General features: G+C 45.6%; 1 long non-coding RNA gene across 1 annotated transcript; it reads right to left on the bottom strand.

Moving 5' to 3' along the window:
- Window positions 1-18889: 18889 nt before the first annotated feature.
- On the bottom strand, window positions 18890-19850 carry LOC146178035 (uncharacterized). The gene is made up of 2 exons (XR_014701423.1): window positions 19503-19850; window positions 18890-19014 (listed from the first exon to the last, which is right to left on the bottom strand). It is a non-coding gene; the product is annotated as an uncharacterized LOC146178035 (long non-coding RNA).
- Window positions 19851-20195: the final 345 nt, after the last annotated feature.

The raw sequence follows: 20195 nt of genomic DNA, 5'->3' as shown, positions 1-20195 counted from the left end.
CGCGTGAGATGGTCGTTAAAAGTTGCCGAAAAGATAACAATGTCGTCCAAGTAACATAAACAGGTTCTCCATTTTAGACCCCGAAGTACCGTATCAATCATTCTTTCAAATGTCGCTGGTGCGTTACACAGGCCAAAGGGCATAACATTAAACTCGTAAAGTCCATCCGGAGTTGCGAAAGCGGTTTTCTCTTTGTCGCCCTCATGAATTGGTATTTGCCAATAACCTGAGCGGAGATCCAAGGTCGAGAAATATTCGGCGCCTTGGAGAGAGTCAAGGGCGTCATCTATTCGCGGCATCGGGTAGACATCTTTACGGGTAATTTTGTTTAGTGCGCGATAATCAACACAAAATCGTACCGATCCGTCCTTTCTTTAACTAATACTACTGGGGAAGACCATGGGCTTGTTGATGGACAATAATATCGCGACGGAGCATGCCATTCACATTTTCTTCGATTACTTTTCGTTCCGAGAGAGAAACCCGATAAGGTCGTCGGCGTACGATCGAGTTACCTTCAGTAATGATGCGGTGGTGTGCAACACTAGTGCGTCCCAGCGGAGGGGAAGTGGCATCAAAAATGGCTTGATGGCCTTGAAGTAATTTCAGCAATTCTTTGCGTTGGTGCGGCGTGAGGTCCGGACTGATTGTCTTCGACAGCATCGGAAGAGAGACGTGCGATGAATCACGTTGCTGAGGTAGCGGGGCGGTGAGCACCATAATGGACTTAGGGTGAGCATCCACTATGCATGACAGGGAAGTTCCTTCAGTCAGGACGATGGATTCACGGGATGTGTTCGTGGCAGCTACTATCGCTGAGCCGCTGCGGAATCGTACAAGACTTGATGGGAAGGCGATTCCACGTGCAAGATGACGATGAGATGGTGCGATAAGTACATCCCCGTCAGTGATGTGTTCCGAAACAGCGGTAACAAGGTTTGCGCACTGTGGAGGCAATACAGTGTCAACTGCGGCAATGAGGGAATGACGTCCTTCAGACATGTCAGATAAAAAATTACTGTCTGTCATATGAATGATACGGTCGCCACAAGAAATTAACGCTGACGCGGTCGACAAAAAATCCCAACCAAAAATCATCTGATGCGCACACGGTGAAAGCACAGCAAACTGCACATGGTGGCGGACGTCGTCTATAACAATTCGAACTGTACACTTTGCTGAAGGACGTAGAGGGACGTCATTTGCTCCAAGAAGTTTAGGTCCATCATATGGTGTCGCTACTTTCCGCAAACGGTGGCATAAATCAGCGCGAATAACAGAAATTGCAGCCCCTGTGTCAATCAAAGCTTCGACCGGTAATCCTTCAGCTAAAACGGAAATCATATTGTACGGGAGATGAGGAGGACTTTTGGTAAGTTCGCAGAGTGCAGTTTCACCTCCGGAAACTGCATCGCTTAGTTTTCCGAATGACGGACAGGAACAGTTGTTGCTGGTCGAAGTGGAGAAACAGAGCGGCGGTATGGGGAGAGGGAGCGGCGTCGGGAAACATGGGCGCCACTTGGTTCAGACGAGGATACCGGTGGTGGAGAGGATCGACGAGGTGGGCTGTGAATAGATCGTCGCTGATAATATGCGGGTACGTCACTTTCGAAGGCGTCGTAACCACGCCGCTCGTTCTGAATGCGTCGACGACAGAAGCGGGAAATATGTCCTCTGATTCCACAGTAGTAGCACACTGGGCGAGAGGGGCGCCAAGGCGCGTAATTGGCGGCGTAGGCTGAGCCGTCGTCACGGCGGCGTTGATGTTGTTGTAGGGCGGTGCTTGTCGTGGGGGGGGGGGAGCGAAAGTTGGAGGGGATGCAGCAACGTGAGTATAAGTCGGCGCTGTACGAGGTGCAGGAGGGTCATGTGCGACAGGGTGGGTGATAGTTGCCAATTCTTTAATGATGGTGCGGAGGCTGGCGTCATTAGAAGAAGAGTGATCACACCCGTGCCGGCAGGAAGGGCTCAAGGCTTGGAGCTCTTCGCGGATTATCGCTCGAATTAGGGTTCGTAGATCGAAGCCAGTAGAGAAGTCGGGCTGCAATCGGGAGGACTGCAGCTGTTCGAGTCGTTGACAGGTCGTAATAATGGAATCAACACTTGATGGGTTCTGGGCAAGTAGGGTGTTATAAGCCACAGAATTGATTCCTTTCATGACATGGTGCACGCGTTCAGGTTCAGGCATGGTGGGGCTAATACGCCGGCAAAGTTCAAGTATGGCCCCTATGTAAGAGGCATACGACTCATCGGGACCTTGACGACGGGAAGCGAGCTTGTTCCTCGCGATCTCAGTCCGAACTGCGGGGTCGGCGAAGTATTGGCGGAACTGCTGTTTGAAGGTGGGCCAGTTAGTGGTGTGGGGCTCGCGGTTGATAAACCAATTCCTGGCGACCTCAATCAAGTAGAAGGAAACGTTGAGGAATTTTAAAGCGTCATCCCACCGGTTGTAGGCACTGCAGCGTTCATAAGTGTCAAGCCAGTCATCCACGTCCTCGTCGCGACGACCGGCGAACAGCGGCGGGTCGCGTTGACGTGTGGGCACAGTGGGCACAGTGGGAGGCGGCGGTGTAGCCGAGGTAGAGGGTCCGGCTGGGTCGGGACTGCTCTCGGTTGACATAACGATGGTGGTTGTTGCCAAACGGCGACCGGAACGTAGCTCCAGCGAAAGGCAGGGCACAAGACAGTAAGGGGATCAAATTTTACCTCCACCACGTATGAAAGAAGGCCAGGTCGAGACGCCAAAGTCGTGACGGCAAGGCAAGGTACGCCGTGTCAGCGTTTTAATCTGATGGAGAACCCAGACGCGTGCTGGAGCCGGCGCCGCGGGACGATGACGATGGTATGTACAAAAGAAAGAAGAAGATTATGGTATGTACAAATGAAAGAAGATCCGTGGAAGGCTCACAGTATTCAGAAATTCGTTTCTTAAATTTGTACATTTTCGCTTATGTGTTTGTATGCAGAACGTGAATGTACGTCAGGTGTTTGAGCTTTTTCTCACGAGTCGAGCGCAGTCGCATTCGTCAGCTGCAATGTAAGCCTTTTTTGACAGAGATCATATCAGATGCCATACTTCTGTGACCCGATGTAGACAAGAAAGTTAACATTCATCTATGCCGTAAATGTGATTGCGTCCAAGCAGACCAGAAGTTTTCTGAGGCATTCTTCGGTCTGATTACTTGGTTCTGGTCATATGCATACCTTTATTTCCTTGAAAACATTTATCCAAAAGTGAAGGGTCGCTGTTCCTCCAGCGAGTGCGTCTTTTAGTAACAGCAGATTAGTTGACTGCTTGTTGCACCCTTACGTTAATTACGTAGGTGCGGACAACATGAAGGAGCGAGGGTGGTATCCCTGCGAACAACTGTATGGCCGGAAGACAAGGTTATGATTCTCAATGGCAATTTAAGGCGAACTCTTTTTTGCAAAAGGTTTTTATAAAAGCGGTAAAAGTAAAGCTTCCACCCATGTGAAAATGTTAGGCATAGAATAAATTTCTACACCACTTTGTAGCGAGTTATTTTTCGTACCTTTTAATCTCAAAGATTTTCATGAAGCAATTACAATAGCCAAAACAATGTTAAAGCGCCTGCCCGATCACGAGCCTAGCATTCTGATATTTAATAATAGGCAGGTAAGGAAGCATGCCCAATGCGACGATCTTCAGAAATTGAAGTCAATTGTGCATTTTCTTCAAACTGGCGAAGGTCCATCAGCGTGACAGTAAATATTTTGTGTCCTGACAAACCTGGATCAAGGCAGTTTACGTTCGATTGCATGCAACGTAGAAGAATAAACACATGTGCTATTGCTCACCTGTGATGTGCGAAGATTACACAAATCTATCGGCTGGCTCCGGTGACAACAGCGACTCAATTTAATGCGCATTTATTTCGCGTTTGTTCGAAAGCACAACGCATGCAGGTGCTAGGAAATAAAAAGTTGTTTCTTTCTTATCGTTTCTGAAGCACTCATGTTTGCAAAGGCAAGTCTTTAGGTACGTAATTGCATATTGAGAGGGAATAAGCATGTCGGCCATGTTGATACAGCCTCTATGTATGCCGCTTCAACGAGGCAGTGAAACGCATTTTAGCCAAGAATATCCTGTTTGCTGCTTTTGATACATCTGCGCCATTGATGCCTTATCAAGATGAATGCGTGTTGAACCAGCTGGCTTGGCGATCCGTGTGTGTTTCCACCGCCCTTGTGCGTTGCCATCGGTGGCATAAGCCACCGCACTGCCACTTCTATCATTTTTGAAACAGTGAATTGGTCAAGCAAAGAATGTTTGTTGAGTTTTTTCTTGTCCTGACCCTTCTTTACCCGTCCGCCGAAGATGCTAAGGATTGTGACTCCGACCCAAGAGATGGTCTGTACCCTCGTACAAATGCTACTCGTCTGCGCATCGCCTAATTGTACTTTGTTCTTCCGCCTAAATCTTTCAATTAACTTGTGAGGCTTCACGGAACCGTATACTGGCATCTTCCTTCGTTTCCCATGGGCGGGTTTGATTAAAGCCTTAACAGAAGCGCCAAAGCTGCCACGTAGGCGTAGGAAGGAGAAAACTAAAGTGTTATAATTTTCACTTGGAACAACTACACCGCCAGTAACATATGTTTTTGTTCGTCTCGGCTGGCACAGCTGTATGCGAGTCAAAGAACGATATTTTAGGGGAGCACAGCCTAATCTTCACAGCAAGACAATTTCGGCGCGTACCTTTGAGTCGCTTTAACTGCTTTGTTCCGCTACACTCTTGTCATCTTCGCATGGAGAACTTCTAGCTCTCTTGAAGGAGGTTGTGCTGGAAAGTGGTTATGTAGTTCACAATATGATATCCTAAACTCTTCAAAGGGCTTTGCGTCGCACGGAAGAGAGATCAGCGGTGGCATCTTGAAACAGCAATATGTTTCTGCTCATGCTGTTCTCACTCCTTAAGATTTATTTGACCAAATTCCCGGAAGCAGGTCCTAGAAGGACCACTGAAGTGCTACTTTAGGCACGAAATTCATTGAGGTGGTCGTTTTGAGTTTTCTAGTGAAGTCATGAAGTTTAGGGTGGGGGGTTATAGTTTACAAATAATTGAAACAATGCTCCTGGCAACCCTTCCCAACGAATTCGGGCGACACATTCCAGCACGCAAACCTTCCCACTGTCGTGAATGGGGCTGCTGGGCGCGCCCGTTCATTGGACGCTCCCAAGTTACGCGGGTGGGATGGGGCGTGGAGGGGCAACGCCAGGACTTTTCTTATTTGTTTTTCTTGAGCGCCAGCGTATTTATAGCTAAGAGGGCATAGGAGGAGCATCATTTTGATCGCCCATATGTTCGGTGCTGATCAAGCTAGCTTAAACATTGTCACGTTGCAGGGAAGATTTATGGGATGCGTATTGCTGGTGCACGCTCTATAATATATGTAATTAACTTTTCATGGGCCCTTTAATGCAGTATCTCTCTTTATTATAGTGGGCTGTAGGCGCTCTTACCTCCTATTAAGGTGCAGATCAGGGCTATGAATGCATTTACTTCGATACGTGTAGTTTCTACTCATCGAGTTCAAAACTGAACGTTACTGAGATTCGAGCCATGACCCTCTGGCTCGTGAGGCGGATGCCTGCCTCCACGCCAACAATGTAGCATGAAATGCATTGCCATAGAGAAGCAGGGCATTGTGGGACGACATTTATATCATGAAAGCTGGACGTCAAAGCATCCGGTTGGCAAAGGTTTTCCTCTCCTTTCCCGCTTCTATTTCTCGAGTCGGACAGCGCTCATTGTCTTTTCGTTATGTTCGTCAATTGGCCCCTCTCGTCGGCTTGAGACTTGCATCTAGTCACGCTAGGTACCTATTAACTTTCATGCGTGGCTGCTTAAAGGTGTCATTCGAGACATTGTCTAAGTTTTCTGCTTATTGTTGCGTTCGCAGGATTTTATTGAACTTAATTTTGTAGTGTTACTGCAAAGCCATTGAATAAATATGATTGTAAGAAAGGGAGTGTATAGCAACCGTCTGAAATCTTGGTGGGCGTCTCAATCCAGCCGTGGAGGAGAGGCATAGAAGGGTTTGAAAGGTGAAAGATGGAAGGGCTTCGAGTACGTTCGAGCATCTGATATATGCACTAATTTCGCAGAAAATGCAGGTGGCTCTTGCATTTTACTTAATATAAAACGAGAACGCAGAGATCGCGACCACTGCTTTCCAGTTATAAAAGCTAAAAACCACATAGTGACGGTGGCGTATAGAAGAGAAAACAAGAAACGCGAGAATATAAAATTGTAACGTTTTACATAGCAGATATAGCCCTTGCAGTATTCTAGGCGTTCTCATAACATTCTGAACCAGTTGCAACGCAGTCGACGTGGTGATTCTGCCGTCTTTACTAAGTACAATAAGAAGTAAAGAGCGAGATGTTTTTCGGCGTCATGAAATATATAGAGCGAGTTGTGCAATTACGTGCGTCCCCTAGAATGCATCTCCCAGCTCAAACACTGAATCCTTGCCACTCAACTTTGTTACAGAAATGACATTTGGTAGTGTTTTTATAACAAGTTTGTTCGGAGTACTTGCGTGATTCTATCGGTCGGATGTTGGCACATCGTCGGTCGCAGCGACGGAGCATAACAAGCCGCTTTCACGGCGAAGGCACAGGGGGTGACACATTGCTTAGCATTCCGAGATCGAAACGATTTATAGTGACATAGAAACAAAACGTTTCAGCTTTACTGCTGGTTTGGTCGAATGGTGATTGTAATCCATAAAGCAATTGATAAAGTTTTTCTAACCTGCTGCGAAACAAATCCACCCGTCTACCTTCATTCTCCCAATCTATGACAATGTTGCTAGAAAGAAAATGAGATGGCGCCACCAGTGGCATCGCTGGAACAGGGGCTTTTTTTTTTTTGTTGCTACTATAGACGATGCGAACTTCCCACTTTTATGATTGTACCAGGCAAGTACCCCATTTTAACTATAAGCATATCATCAAGCACCCTTCCTGTGGGAAAGTTGAGGTACAAGAATTAAATGGTTACCTGGCAGAAGCATATTAAACAGTGCACGTGTCGTTGCGCAACACACTTTTGTCAGCTATTTTGCTAGTGGCCTGATTTTGTTCATTTTTCAGCGATTATTTATGCAACGCAGCTCGCTGCCAGTGTCAAACACTTCAGAAAGACATGCATCATTGAACTGCGATGCATCAAGAGCCGAAAGTACAACTTGTTGGTCGAGGTAAGAGGACTGGATAATAATTGCCTAAGCGCGACATGACATGGTTCGCTTAAAAACAATGAGTGTTCAGCGCTATCTCGTAATTTGTATTTGCATTTCTTTAGGTCTGCAGGCGACATCGTTTTAGTGTATGCTTGGCAACTTAAGTTTTACCACCGCAGTCTTCAAAATTGATTCCGTATAATGGTTTACAACGGGTATCCGGCATGCCTGTTATTTTTGTTCTGTGGAGGTCAGCTAAAGAGAATAATGCTAGAGAAAACTCAGAGGAAATAGAGACAAAGGATGTAATTAGTAACCACAAGCAAAGCAAAATGCTCTCCGCAAATGCATTCTGCAAGCATAAACAAACGTATGCCTAAATTTTGCGGATTTCAGGCCCTGGATCTCGAACGCTGCTCCCGCTTCAGCACTCCGATAATGTGAAACGCTTCAAATTTAGAGTTTGCATGCTGGATTGGAAAATATCATTTGTGGGTATGCCAGTGCAGAGAAACGTGCATTTTTCACTTCAATGTCATTTTCAGAAATATCGGTTCGCAGTAAAAAGAGTAGCTGAGGTACCACTTAGCTTAAACGGCTAAAACGAGTGAACGAACTTTGGTAGGGATTTTGCTTAGCGGTTAAGTGCAGGCACACTGGCATAGAGTTCCACAAAGAGATAAGTATTTTTATTTTACAACATGGGGATGGGGGCATATAAGCACTGGATCGAATCTGTCTTAAAGATACCTATATATATACTATCCGATGAATTCCAACTGGAAACCGAAGCGGTGTGACATCACCAGGGATACCGCACTAAATAGAAATGCGTAACAATTTCCGTTGTACCAAAGATGACCTAAAGGCTGTAAGAGGGGAGTGAGGAGGCTTCTAAAGGGGTATTAATAGTGCATTCTGCCGTCGCAGCCGCCGCTTCGGTGGCTTCACAATGATTGGCATCAAATGTGGTATGTCGAGCAGTTCGGTTCTGCTCTTACTCTTTATGACAGAAGAAAATTCGAGGAATCTGCAGAAACGGAATTGGGTAATATGAAAGTATCAAGCCAAACCTGGTTAGTTGGTATGTTTTTGACGTTTAACGCTCCAAAACGAAGACCTATGACGTATTGGAAAGTGACGTTCAATATGATTGGCTTGCAGAATATTATTCATATGCTTTTGGACTCTGTAAAGACCTGTGCGTGTGTCGAACAAATAATAATCAAAATCTCTTTATTACTTTCTCACCTGCAGAATCTAGGCACTATCTGTAAAATTATATCCCAGTGTGCGCAGAGATTGAGGACGGACGATGTGGCGGTAAGAATCTTAGGCTCTTCGCTAGATTTTATTGTTTGATGTATCGTCTTCTGGGGTGACTAGGGCAGCTTGTCCTCGACTAAGAGTATAGTTTACGTTGTAGTGTGAATTTGTATGCACAGGTGTTTGAGTGCCACCATTCTATTTATTGATTTCTATTTCGTACAGGCAACTTCACTAGAGCTTTGAGGGTCACTGATCACTCTCTGTACCAAGACTTGTTCTTCACCGGCGATTAGTAATAAAAACAATAATGGTGCATTAGCACCCACAGAAACTGTGCAGTGTGGACACAAAAGAAAGCAGTACATACTTCATAGGAAGAAAAATGTCTAATGTCGGCTGTTCAAACCCTAGACCACTGCCTTTCTCTGGAGGACGTGCTGCTGGTTTAGGTAACCGGGAAGGCTAGCAGACAAAATATTAAGATATGTAGATATGCAGATAACACAACAAAGAAGTTCAACTCGAAATGGTTAATGCCCCTTTATCCACAAAATCCGATGCTTTATGCGAAATGTTCCGGGAATGCTTCTAGCAAGCGGCGACAATCAACACACATTTCCTGGTGTTGATTGTCGAGTTGTGGGACGTCACAAGAAAAACATTACCGGCCCGTCTTGACTGAAGCTGCCAGCTCGGGCTACTCGTATGAGATCGGAACTATGAGATCGAGCCATTCGTATAAGATCCGAAATTACTAGATCCCCAGTCAGGCGGGTCACTCGTAATCAACATATGCACGCTAATTTGGCTTTATTAAAGAGTGGCTTTATATCTGTGGCATGTCTCCCTTCATTTAAAGTGGTAGTTTGCGAGTTTAACTCAGATAATGTGATGATATATTGGAGTTGAAACGAAGATATTTGTTTTCACGCGGATAGCATGCGGTGGGACCTTGAATGTGCGAGTATCGCAAGCTTAGCCTTGATGATCACTTTATCGAGAACATTCGCGAATTTAGGCGCGACCAGTCTATGCCCCTTCTTTTTCTTCCATATCCTGCTCCCTTTGTCACTATGGATAATGGCATGCATCTCGAATAAAAGCGTCTAGCAAAGTAGATGCACAGGAGCGAGGATGAGAAAGGATAGCCGTCATATGGGAGTTATTAACGCTGTGTAAGAGATTGTCGTGAAGGCGGAGCTTGTGTGGTCCCGTAATTACTTTGAGCTACCCTTTTTCTGTGAAAGCTGCATAGGCTTTCTTTGAACGCGCATAGCTGAGATTAGCCGTATGCTGATGACTAATTACTAGCTTGTTTCAAATCTACTCCGCCTTAAGGAACTCAAAATAATGCAAACAGCATACTTATAGAGATACGTCGTCCGTGCTAGGTGTAACCACAAGATATAGCCACTTTCTCATACCCTTCCTATGTTCTCGCCTAGTCTATAAACAACAGGTTTGAGGCTCCCATCCAATGCTCACCAAAGGTACAGCATACACAGAAAAGCATCTCGTACTATTAGGAACATTAACAATAGGATGGCGCGGGTGCGACTGTTTTGCGCATCTGGACGTAAATATGTACAAGGAAATGGTGATGAGCCGGCCGCTGCATGAGCATAAGTAGCAGCTGCTCCAGCACATAGAAATGAACATATTTATATTAGCAAACGAAGCTCTTTATCCGACGTGCTTCGGCATCGTAGACATCGAACAAGAAGGTTCGCACCCCGCCGTGGTGGCGCAGTGATTAAGGTGGTCGGGTACTGTTCCGAAGGATGCGGGATCGAATTCCGGCCTCGGCGGTGGCTTTTCCATGGAGGCCAGTAGCAAGGCGCCGGTGTGCTGTGCTATGTCACTGGACGTAAAGAACACCAGGTGGTCGAAATTTCAGCAGTCTTCTACTACGGCGTCCCTCACAGCCTGATTCGCTTTGGGACGTTAAACCCCACAAATCAAACCAAACCAGAAGATTCGCCTTAACAACGATATGGTTCAACAAGTGGCAATACATTATTTGTTCAGGGATTCAAACGCACACATGATTGTATTCATAATTGCCACAAGCGCTCTACCCCAAAGAATACGAAGCTAACTGTGCTGACAACCTGATCACGCAAGCCTATACTAAGTGGTATTGGCCTAACAAAAGAACCCAACAACTGATAATTAACAGTTGACGCTGTCCAGCGAGGATCTACACGTGCAGATGGCGCTCACCGATAGGGACAGGGCTGCAGGTCAGTCCTATGGGCTTCTGAATAACTGCGTCCACTCACCTATGCCTCATTTTGTACCTCAGCAAAATGTGTTCATCGTCATTATTTACCGATGTTTGCACGACGCATTGTGGCGCCACCTTCACTTCTTTGCCAAGTAGGCGGTTCTGATTATGTCGAATTGTTAGCATCAGGAATATGGAAACAAGCCAAACTCGATTCATACCGAGGAAAAATGGCTAATGGCTGAGACTTCAGAATACTTCAGTGCAGCTACTAGTGTCATTGGGATGTCCTTGAGTGAGAGGGGAACAGTTGATGCTAGGAATTGATGTTTAGACCTCACATGGCTGACGAGACTGACTGTCAGTTTTCGAACTTGCAGCGGACAACCTTTCTCGTGAACTTGGCGGAAAACTTGAGACGTTCGCGCATTGTAGTTGTTAACAAAAAGCAAAATGATGTGCTAAACTATTGTCTCTACAGTGCACAAGACTAGGAATTCTCTTCAGTGAATTTCTAAAGCATGTATATTTCGGGCAATTTAATGTCTGCATGAAGCATTGGTGTACATTTAGGCCCATATCTTTGTCCTCAGCGACCGTGCCATGTAGATAGCGTTTTAAAATTTCGTGTAGTTTCATCAATAAATTCTTCCATTTGGTAATAAATAGATAGTATGCTCCCTTGGCCGTCAAGCGCAAAACGCTTTTTTTCAATCGCACAAGTCATTACCATATATTTACACTTGAAGACAATAGAACCTCTCTTTTGAGTCCTCGCGCCATATTATTCGGAGCAAATAAAGCGAAATTTGGAAGCATACACTAGCTCTCAGGGGTAATAACTTCCATGGAGAAGAAGCAAATAGACCTCTGAAGAACAAAGGCGCAAGGTCGGGGTCATTTACAAACCACGCCTCAGCAGATCGCTCGAGCTCTGCAAACAAATGTGATAGACGGCATGTTTACTGAAATACAAGATACTCTTAGCATTTTAGTATATAAAAGCAAGCTATTAAGAGGGGCACCTCTGGAATGTATGCGACTCTTTGAAGTTTGCGCTTTAAATGCCCGTTTTTTTACTGTAGGCGATAAAAAGGTGCGTCGTTCCAGAACTCTTGGATTTCTATGTAAGTTTTCATTTCACCTCTTCATTGCACTTTCTCTTGACGTCGGCCTGTTTCGGCCAATATTGCTGTCCTGGTATAAAGGACCGTGCACATTTCGATGGTTGCATCCAAATTCTTCCTATACCAGTTCTAAAGTGTGGCCTGGGTTACCGAAAATTTATCAAAGTAGACGACAGTGATTCATATCCTCGGGTTACCGGTGTAACCGTGTACCACACACATTTGTTTTCTGGGATGCATTATGAAGACTGTACAACAAACACTGCCAGTGTCTAAATATGTTTGCTTCTAAATAAAGCGTTTTCTTGCTTTTGTTGCACAAGCTCCTATGGCAGAGGAGAGAGGAAATATTTCCTGAGCTCTCGTTTATCTGCCGTCAAAGCCTCCAAGAGGAGCTCCAACTTTTTGTAGCATGAGCATTTCAAACCATGTTCAATCTACTACGCACGATTCCAGTTTAGAATGTTTAGGCTATATGTGGAATGTGAGGCGATGAGTGTTCTCTCGCTGGCATTTGCATCAGAGAAGGTACGGTACAATGCTCCCATGCTTGCTCATCCCTGATCGCTGTGTAGCGCACGGACAACTGTGTTGAGAATTCTGGTTTCGTGTATTTACTTAGGTACGGAGTCCACATTCTCCATTGAACGGATGTTTTTTCAGGCTGTTACAGTGGTGACCATAGAATGGCGCTTTATTCATGATTCTCATTGACAATGTGGGCAACTTTGTCGTCGTGCCTAAATAAGTTCCCTTGCATTCCTTAAAGGCATGACCAGGATCATTGGATATACCATGAAAAGACGAAATATTACCTTTTTATGAAAACACAAGCAGGAGATTTCACTGAAAGAAGAGAGTTTGTGTGTTTTATATAAGGAGGGGAAAAGGGTCAACACCGGTCATATTTTCAAACTACGTCGACACCAAACCCGTTTTGGATGCGGATCCATCTGTGTATAGCCTACACCGCCACCCAGTATCAAATGGTGAACACCTACATTTGTTTTCTCAGCGCAACGAGTTTGTTCAAGTTCGTCGATGACATTGTCCCCTTTCTTGCCAAAGAAATATTAGAAACGTTATGAAATGTCTTCAAAGTATTGGAAATATTTTTCCAGAACTGAAAAGGAAGGAGACCTCTGCTGAATGCCCTTTTACTTACCGACAGCCGTCACCCCACCATCCCATATGTACTGACCGCCATCGCCATTGGCATTTTGTTTTTTTGCGGGTGCAAGCTCGTGCAGTGGTAGCGATATGTAGAAATTTTAATTTTCAGCTTCCCCATTGGGTTTACAGAAATTCTGCAAAGAAGTTTTTTTTCCAGCAAAACGCGGGAGTATTTCGAGGGGAAGAAATCGCCTGCCTCAGACGCACAATGGTGAGCACACGTTCTTTTGCATTCAATACTTGTTATTTCTGAAATTTTGCTTTTCAACTATGTTAGAGCAGCAGTGTGGTGTGCTTCACACTTACTTTTCCTGCTTGGTTATTTGACTTTAGGCGATTTACATTTTCATATGACGTATTTCCGCTCTCAGAAACCCCCATATATAGTAAGCTCACGCTCGCCTTGTAGAATTCCGGCCAGTTTATGAACTCCGCTTAAAATCCCTGGACCCTGACGTGAAGCTCCGGCTCCCACGCGCCCTACCGCGACGTGAAGCAACTTTGCTGTGTCACCTGTTGGTTGGCGTAGCGTTCACAAACTCTTATTCGTTTGTGATAGGTATGGCTACTAGCCCTGCATGTGGAACTTGCGGATGGGGCGAGAATATAGGCCACCTTTATTGTTTTCTGTGTGTGCCCCATATACAGGCCGGAAAGGTAGTGTCTCTGCCGAGCGCTGGAGCTTCTATATGGACAGCCACTGACTGAAATCAAGACTCTAAGTCACTGGCCGCGGCAATCGTCGGTGGTAAAGGCCTCCCAGGCACTGCTCCGCTTCGTGAAAAGCACGAGTCTGATTGATAGGCTGAGATTTGGCTTTTATGTGACATGAATGGCTGTGACGTGACGGGATGGGAATTGATACGGCTGTGAGGTGGCTATACTGATTTCACCGATCCCTCTCTAACCCATCACTTTTATATAAACTCCACCCTTTCCCCCCGTGCAGGGTAGCAAAAAGGTTTCTTGAACTGGTTAATATATCTGCCTATCCTCCTCCTCATATATACACTCTATATATACTCCCTATATATACACTCAAGGAAAAAAGTTCGTATGCCATGACCTAAATTCGGGAGTTGGAGAAAATCAATATATCTGAAACAAAAACGTCATTTCTCGGTATTCGTAAATTCCTGACTATGTGCAGGCATTTCTTGAAACCTTTAGGTGCAACACAGTACTAGCTTAAGGCAGCACAGAACTACTTTGCTTCAAGAGCTCAGCAAGAACGTCGCTATGTGCTTCTGAAACAACTTGTGTCAAGGTCACAGAAAGCTCTCTCTATTTCGAGCTGTTGACATTTATGCTGCTTTCAAGTAATTTATCCCAACAACTTTTAAACATTTTTTGAAGCAACATTTACTTGCGTTCCAATAAAATGATTAAAGTGCCTTATTTGTTCTCATGGCTCTGCAGGCCTGTGCTCTCGAAGAAATCCCAAGCGTTGCTGTTGCGAAGCTTTTGATATCGTACAGCAGAAGACTCTTCGGTTAACAGCATCATAACTCTTTATTTTTCAAACGGTCTCAGCAAATAAATGATTGTAAATGAGTTTAGAGCTGTTCTTATTTATATATGACGACATAACGGTCGTAATAAATTGACACATGTGCATATATGGAAAGTGATCAGCCCTTCCTTAATGGGCAGGTTACAAAATCGCTTATTTTTCCCCTCCTCTGTTTTACCTGTGCTAGAGAAATACGGTAGAGAGTGGTGGCGCTACAAACCTTTCGCAAATGTCCAGAAGCGGAAAACGATTTTAGAACTAGCAAACATTGGCCAGATGCTCTCAAATCTCCTCCAAAATTATTTCATTCAGATCGCCCATCAAAATCTTCTTCAAGATTTTTTCTTTATTAAGTTATTCGTTTCATCAGTTGTACGCTTGCCTTGCATGACCGCAAGTCTCTACGAATAGTGTGATCAAGATTGAAATTCTGTAACAGCTGCTACTAATTCTTTGTGTTCAACTAAATGTGATAATCCGATAATCAAGGTGACATCCGTGCAGTGGCATCATTGACATTCCTTCAATTTTCTTCTCGAAGCAGCCCAAAGTAAGCGAATAAGGTAGTTATCATCATCATCATCATTATCATCATCATCAGCCTGACTATACCCGCTGAAGGGCGAAGGCCTCTCCCATATTTCTCCACTTAACCCGGTTCTGTGCTAGCTGCATCCACTTGACCCCTGCGAACTTCTTAATCTCATCCGCCCACCTAACTTTCTGCCGCCCCCTGCTACGCTTTCTTTCCCTTGGAATCCAGTTTGTTACCCTCAGCGACCATCGGTTATCCTCTCTTCGCCCTACATGTCCTTCCCATGCCCATTTCTTCTTCTTAATTTCTACTATAATGTCGGTAACTTGAGTTATTTCTCTGACCCACTCTCACGCTTTCTACCATTTTTCGTTCCATAGCCCTCTGGCTTGTCCTCAACTTAAGTAGAACTCTCTTGGTTAGCCTCCACGTTTCAGCCCCATAGGTGAGTACAGGTAAGATGCAACTGTTATATACTTTCCTCTTTAGCGATACCGGTAAGCTGCTAGTCATAATCTGCGAGTGCTTGCCAAATGCGCTCCATCCCAATCTTATTCTTCTTGTTATTTCCTTTTCATGGTCCGGATCTGCGGTTACTACCTGTCCCAAGTAGACATATCCGCCTACTACTTAAAGTACTTCGCTAACTAATGCAAACTTAGTATTAGAATTAAGTAGTATTCATTCTTAATTGTACCTGCGTCCTTAAATGTATATGTGAAAATAGTGTTAGCGAAGGGGTTTAAGCGTAACGCACACTACGTCTAAGGGAGCTTGTGGCCATTTATAGGAGCGCTACCACAAGCATGCGCAGATGCCGGAATCGCGTTACGGTCAATACGGAAGATATACAACAACGACAGTCTTCAAAACCAAATTCACTGAGAGAAGCAAAGCCCCGCCGGGGTGGCGCAGTGGTAAGACGCCCGACTACTGTGCCGGAGTCCCCGGGTTCGAACCCGACCTCGGCGATGGAGGCGAAACGAAGTGATGTCCGTGTGCTGTGCGATGTCAGCGCACGTTAAAGATCCCCAGGTGGTCGAAATTACTCCGTAGCCCTCCACTACGGCTCCTCTTTCTCTATTTCCACTTTTACTCCCACCTTCCTCCCTTCCCTTACGGCGCGGTTCAGGTGTCCACAGAGCAAGCGTGACAGATACTGCGCCTTTCCCTTCCTGTGAACCAACCAACTAAGAGAGAAGGAGACAGCCATGTGGAACTATCTGTTGCGAACAGCTTCTTTCCTACCAGACGTATCGTCTTACTACGAAATGTTTCATGAGCACTTAAATATGGATGATATTGGAAAAAAGTGCAAGAGGGTGATGCAGGATTGCGAGAAGGGGGGAGTTTGAGTGCAAACAAAAATATCTTCCGTCAACGCCATCGTAACATTATTTACAATAACCTTCTTGCCGTGGATTTTGAGAGCGCAGAGACGCTCTCTCTAGATTTGTTGAAAGCGAGGAACAGTAATGGTAGAGGTTTCTTGCCTTTTGTCCTCTAGAGATAAGTTTGTGCTCATATTAAAATAATCTCATATTAAAATAATCTAGTTCAAGTGTGCCACCCACAAGGCGCAAGATCACGTATCCTTGCTTTATTTTGCACGCCATAATGGGGCGACGTAAACACTCCGCCTGAGTGAGGGATGCCAACAGCACCTGTAGAATTCGCTGCCATAGTGTAGTGAGATGTCTCTGGCTGTAAGCTACTGGCAGCGTGGAAACCTCAATCGTTTCGGCATGTTTTCATTTCATGACCTGATGTGATTGCTATGTGCTTCGAGCCGACGGCCTGTCTTTGTGAGGAAGAGGCCGCTGCTCTAGCGGTAGCGGAGGGCTATCGATCTAAACGGTGTCTAACATTCCTTACAGACTCACAAACAGCATGCCGCAACTATCTTCGCGGCAAAATTGGGCACAGAGCGCTCCGCATACTTCGCTCTGGGGGCCACATAACACTACAACCAAACGAAAAAAAACAATCAAGCATACGATAGTATGGACGCCGGCACACGCGGGAGTAACAGGGAACCAATAGGCGTACAGGATAGCTCGAGGGTACACTTATTACCGAGCATCAAACGTAGGCGACCTCGAGGGGAACGAACCTGTACCTCAAGATTATTCGGCGATACTAAACTATTACAAGGGCTGCAGAAAGCGGTACCCACCACCACACAACTCCCTTAGCAGAGAGGACTCAGTCGCGTGGAGGCAGATACAAACAGGCTCGCACCCTAACCTACACGCACTCAACAAAATGCATCCCACACAGTACACTGACACATGCCCTTGGTGCCAAGAACCACCCACGCTGTACCACATAACGTGGGCATGCCAGAGGATAAGCGTGGTACCCGTTATAACAAACCCGAGTGCGGAGCAATGGGAGGAAGTGCTCTCCAGCGATCGCCGAGTCGACCAAGAAGGTCTGATTCGGCGAGCACAACTGGCAGCAGCATCCAGCGGAGCCCTGGACTAAGGGCAACCGACATTTGTCTTAGAAGATGGACGAAGCCATCTGAAAACCGCAGAAGACAAGCCAATCTAGACCTAAATAAAGTTTTTCACTCACTCACACTCGTCATAGCTCAGAACACAGAAGCAGGCCATGTTGATCTGTTTTGAATCGAAAATCTTTACTACCAGGGTGAAAGACGGGGTCGGAGCCTAGCTTCGCCTATGCCGTATGTGACCGAGTGACGTCACAGCAAAGGCGAGTTGCGCCGACCCCTCGCTTATGATGTGTGCGACTCCTCCTCACTAAAAAAAAAGAACATTGTCTTCCCCCAAGGAATCGAAACTCTATCCCTTGGATCCCCAGCCCACTGCTTCATCACTGCGCCACGCACCGGATCGTGAAACGCGCTTCATAGTTGCCCTTGTTAACAGTGAGAATGATAGCGGGATTCCGCGGGTGACAAATACTGCGCCTTTCCTCTCCTGTTGACGAATGATAGAATTAGGGTGACGTCAAGGATGTCACGTAACGCAACCGGAAGTGAAGCCGAAAAAAGAGATAGGAAGTGATTGGCGCGCAATTTGAAAGTACCAAAGACTAAAATGGATAAACAAGAAGTGAATTATTGTGACACAGATGATATGCCCTTACAAAAATGCATGTAGGGTTTCTATAGAAATTCGAAAGCGTTGTGTCAATACACGCTGTTGAAAGTCTGTTGATAATCGGCAACATCTTGGATGATGCAGTGTTGACCTCTTGTTGAGCGCTTATGAAATAGTGGCCCATGTGTTTCTTAAGAGCGCTTTTGGAATTCGCGCAACTGAAATTCTGTTGATTTCAGGCTCAAATGCTTCAGAAACTCTGCAAGTGACGCTTTTTGATTTTCTGCTACCTTTCCACTCCTGAACAACAGAAAATAGTACACGACCATCGGTTTGCCAGGAGCAGACACGGGGTGATTTTCATTAATGCAAAAGTAGTACAGTACATCTCCTAGCTGCGATAAGTCACCACATTCTATGTTCTGCCCGACCAATCAACAATCCTGTCTGATCAGTGCTGGTTAATGATAAGCATAGTGAGGCATAAAAGAACAAAACAGATCTTGATCTTTTAAGCCCCATTATACTTACTCACTCATTAACCTACACTAAACTGACTAAATTGTTGATTGATCGAGCAGAACATAGAATGTGTTGACTGACCGCAGCAAGGATATGTGCTGTTCTACTTTTGCATTAATGTAAACCACCTCGTGCCTGCTCCCGGCTAACCGTTGATCACGCAGCATTTTCTGTTAATCCGCAGCGGAAAGGGAACACAGAATAAAAAATGCGCGTTAATGAGAAAGAAAAAATATGCATCTTTGGTGAACCCATAACATGAGCTGGGCTGTTTATTTGCTTTATTTCAATTCATATGCAAGGTATGACGCCAGGCTATTCTTTGCGTAAAACGCTGATACGTCCGGGAACTCCTCGCATGTGATGCTGAAATAAACAATATAAATCATAATTAAGTTGCGGTATATACTAACTTAAAAATAGAGGAAAGGCATTTGTGCGCTGCTCCACGTCATAGCTCAAGAAATTTCTTGTCTAAAATGAGTTGTCACTGTCTTTCACTGCTTAGACGGCATCGACCGCCGCTTCCACAGCTCGGCAGCACTGCCACATCGTTCATTTCTCCCTGATAAACAATATATGCTGCCGTCAAAGATCCCATTGTGAATATAAATAGCAAAGTGCAAGTCACAAGCATTACTACCCAGAAAACTTGAAGCAGAATTACCAACTATAGGCACCAAAATGAGTGGAAACAAAAACAAACACTGCAAAAATGGTGGAGCTGCACAGATTCAATAATCCACAATGTGTGACAGAGGCATATTATGATCTCGATAATGTGTCCGTCTCAGCGCGAGTAGCGTATCGAAAGAGTACAGCACTGTGCCGAACAATCCGTCAAAAACGGTCACCTTGTAAAAGAAAGAAAATGTCGCCATCCCAACTGGCGTTCCATCGGCCCCAGCGTCCGCGTTAGAGACAAGCCTGGTTCTCTCTCTCTCCCTCCTTTTTTTCCGACGAGGCTGGCTTGCCTGCTAGAAATATTTACATGCTCGCTTCCCCTTGTAGCACACACTGTACAAGACTGGCACAAACACGAATAGGAAAAAGTAAAACTCTCACCAAAGTGCAGACGCTCCCTCCGCCCGTGCCGGCTTTTCGCCCAGAATCCAAAACGCCTGCGACTGTTGAACTTCTTAAACACGTCCTCCTTGCGCAGAAGCTGCCACCCAAGAGCGGATTCCTCCGAAGACTTAAATGCGTACGTTCGCGCTCAAATTTGAACAAAACGATCTTCGTGATAATCACCAGCGAAAAACCTACATACGGTGCTTCGCTCACAGTGCAAGATGCGACCACGGTGGCGGGAAAACGCCAACTGAACTGGCACATCGCCGCACTCAGCGTACCCGCGTCCGCGTGCAAAGAAAACAGGGCGCGGAAGAACAGCTTCGGTGAAAAGGGGGAGCCGCCGCCCCCGCTGCGCGAGCTATGCTGCAGCCAAGGTCATCTCCGTGAAGACAAACCACGGAGAAGGCAGAGAGCAGAGACCCAGAGGGAGCAACCCCTCCCCCCCTCCCCCCTTTTCCCCCCAGCCGACAGGA

This window comes from Amblyomma maculatum, chromosome 10 (assembly GCF_055883805.1).
Source record: "Amblyomma maculatum isolate TAMU_Amacu chromosome 10, ASM5588380v1, whole genome shotgun sequence".
NCBI lineage: Eukaryota > Metazoa > Arthropoda > Arachnida > Ixodida > Ixodidae > Amblyomma > Amblyomma maculatum.
This window is presented reverse-complemented; position numbering and strand designations above follow the sequence as displayed.